Source organism: Cricetulus griseus, chromosome 3, assembly GCF_003668045.3.
Source record: "Cricetulus griseus strain 17A/GY chromosome 3, alternate assembly CriGri-PICRH-1.0, whole genome shotgun sequence".
NCBI lineage: Eukaryota > Metazoa > Chordata > Mammalia > Rodentia > Cricetidae > Cricetulus > Cricetulus griseus.
This window is the reverse complement of record NC_048596.1, coordinates 244914162-244917978: the sequence shown is the minus strand read 5'-3', so window position 1 is coordinate 244917978 and position 3817 is coordinate 244914162.

The window sequence follows — 3817 nt, the reverse complement described above, 5'->3', positions numbered from 1 at the left end:
TAGGCTACCCTAGGGTCCACTCTTGTCCTCTTCTGGATCCATTCCTCTCTCTTTTTCTCCTTCTATTTATTCTCTCTGCCTGCCAGGCCCACCTATACCTCTCCTGACTAACTATTGGTCATTTAGCTCTTTATTAAACCAATCAGGTATTTTAGGCAGGCAAAGTAACACAGCTTCACAGAGTTAAACAAATGCAACATAAAAGAATGCAACCCAGCTGGGCAATGGTGGCACATGCCTTTAATTCTAGCACTTGGTAGAAAAAGTCAGGTCGATTCCTTTGAGTTTGAGACCAGCCTAGTCTACAGATCAAGTTCCAGGACAGGCTCCAAAGCTATACAGAGAAACCTGTCTCAAAAACAAAACAAACAAAAAGAATGCAACATGTCTTTACATCATTAAACAAATATTCCACAGCATAAATGAATGCAACACATCTGCAACTAATATTCCACAACACTAGTGTCTTTAAAATTGGTCAGAAGACCTCTTTTAAAAGCATTTTCACTTATTACATGCATTTCTATGCTCAAGATTGTCTTCCAATCTGTATTTAGTCTATTGACCAGAAAATAATACAATAAACACACTGTTCCACAACAGTGGCTCTACTCTGCATTTTAACCATAGAAGGAGCTAGGCTGAGGTAAGATGGCATGCAGGAAAACCATTGAGCTGGAAATTAGACACCTTCCACTTACTCATCTGTCAAATTTTGATGAATGACACAGATGTGACAGCAAAAAGAAGTCTCCCATGGGAAGAGATCTTGCAAGTCTACATCAAAGACAAGGGATCCATGGTCTTCCCACAATGCGCAGGAAATGTTTCAAGCAATAGCGTAAGCCACTGAAGTATCTTCACCCAGATTTTAGGGCTGGAAATTTGAGAAAGGAATTCATAGGCACCTAGTTAGTGATAGGCTTGAACTGTCACCCTCACATGTAATTTACAGGATGTATAGTTTCCTCCTGAAGTACATGGCTGACCTGTCAGAAGCACTGAGTAATGTGCCTGTGCTTTTTGCTCTCCTGGATCACTCATTATGGGAAAGCCAGCTGACATGATATGGGTTGTTATGCAGCCCCGGGCATGGTCACATGAGCTGTGAGCAGAGCCTTCTGCCAATAGCCACCACAAATTTGCCAGCTTAGTGATTCATTGAAGTCCATGCTCCAGCCCATTGGGATGTCAGAAGGTCCATCTAACACCTCATGAGAAATCATGCCTCAAAACCACACACTCATCACTCCCAGTTCCTACCACATGCAAGTGATACATATGATAATAAAGTTTTATTGTAATTTTTGCCTACTATGATGGCTACTCTTGCTTGTCAACTTGATGAAACCTCACCATGTCTGTGAGAGCTTTTCTAGATGAGGTTAATTGAGATGAGAAGACCAACCCTCACTGTGCATTGCACCATCCCATAGGCTGGAGTCCTGCACTGAACCAAACAGTTCGGCTGCATTCACCTCTCTCTGCTCCTTGACTGTGGACACAAGATGACCAGCAACCTCAAGTTCCTGCAGCCATTCCTTCTCCACTGCGGTAGACTGCACCTGGGATCTCTGAGCCAAAAGGAACCTTTCTTCCCTTATGTTGCTTTTGTCAGGTGTTTTGTCATAGCAACAAGACATGTAACTTATACACTCACTGTGTTTGTTGGGAAGTTTATTGTGTAGTAATAGAGAAATGATGAAAGAGTTTATCTGCTTAACCATTTATGCTAAACCACCAGCATTTATGAATTAATAAGCTTGCTTAGCAGATAATGCTTAGATTTACAAACGAGCAAAGTCATATAAAAGAGTATAGGAAAATAGAGCAAGTAATAATCAGAAGTATGATGTTGCTAAAACATGTATTTTAAAAGTCCTCAAAAGTCAATGGGTTGAAGACTTAGCCCCTACCCATTAATGCTAATGGGAAAACTTGGAGCCTGTAGACAGCAGGGCCTAGTGAAAGGACACTAAGTTACTGGACCATATGTCAGGACCCCCAGCCCACTGTCTCTCTCATTCTCTCTTTGCTTCCCAGCAGCCATGCAATAAGTAGTCTTTCACCATATGTACATCTTCACCATAGTCTCCAAGACAATGAATGCGGCCAACCAAGTCCACACCCAAACAGTCAAAGCAAACCTTTCTTCATTATAAGTTGATGTCCTCAGATACTTGGTTATAGTATTAGAAAGCCAACTAGAAAATAGAGAAGCTGAAGAACAAGAAATCCAACAGTTTTCTCTTCTTTTGCATTGAAATCTCTTTACTAAAGGTACCAGCAAGACCTTTAAATAGACAAAAGACAATAATTAGGAAGATGATTATGGAACCAATATTAAAATTAATGGAAAGCAGTAGGCATCTGTGAAAGCATTGTTTCATACAGACCATCTATCCACACAGATGAGAACATCCTTGTTTATTTCCACAATTTAGAGATATATGTACTGCTTTTTAGAACTAAATATACACAAACACATTCCAAAGAATTCCCTCCTAGTATCCCATAATAAGTGAGTAACCTCTGTCAAGCATTTTTCTTGAATTTAAAATATAATCTTGGGGCTGGAATGATAGCTCCCTGATTAATAGGACTTGCTGCTCTTGCCAAGGACCCAGGATGAGTTCCCAGCACCAACACTGAGTGGCTCACAACTGCTTATAAATCCAGTTCAAGGGGCTCCAATGCCCAATTCCAGCCTCTAAAGGCACTGCGGGCATGTGGCACATACACATGCAGACAAATTCATGAGCAAATAACCATTTTTAAAAAATAAAAAAGAAGAAAGAGTGGAGAAGAAAAAGGTAGCATATATTAATTTTTAAAAGGGTACCTATTACTACTTCAAACTTTTGTCTTAAATATGTCATACACGTGTGAATATATTTGATGCAAAATGTGTTTCTTTATGAATGTTATTAACAAAATGAACTCCTAGAAAGAATAGCTAGTCAGCTACTAAATGACAATAAATAGAAACAATTACTGTTTCGGCTATTCATGCTATGTAACAAAGAAGCCCAAAATTTAGTAACTTAAAGAAACCAATTTTCTCTGCCTAGTCAGAGTTTAAATTTGAAAGGCCAGACCACACACTCATGTACTGGGGGCTTGCATGTTGCTGGCCATCTGGAACATGACTAGACCCTGAGGGCTCTGAGGTGCTGGGTTGGTAATATGATGGAGTGACAGCAAAGTGGTGAAAACTTGAAGGTGGGACTCACCTAGAGAAATAGGTAGGTAGGAGTATGTGCTGGAAAGATGCATCTTGTACCCAGCTCATCCTTTGCCTGTTTCCCAGCTACCATGGACAAGGAACATATCCACCACATACCCCCCCCCCCCGCTTCTCTTGCACCATGCCTTCCATGCCTGCTGCCATGCTCCTTGCCAAGATAATTCATTAAACCTCTGAAACTGTTAGGAAGCCCCCAATTAAAGGCTTTCTTTTATAAAAGTTGTCATGATTATGGTGTCTCTTCACAGAATAGTGACTAATACAATCCCCAACTTGTTTTTTTTTGCCATGGTGTTTATCACAGCAACAGAAAAGACAACTGGGAAATATATTTTTTCCAGGAAACATTGCCCAAATGGTGAAACATAATTCTTGATATGAGACGAAATGGTAACAGATATATCTTATTACTTTGAAAATTTTCCTTACTAGGTCAATGTGATTCCTATTGGAATTCTTCACTATGGATACATTATCTTTTTTTTTCATAACCAATAGATGTTTCTGGGAAGATGTGCGAAACTCTGGGAATCCTGTTCTTCTACATCCATCACAGATTGCATCTTAGAA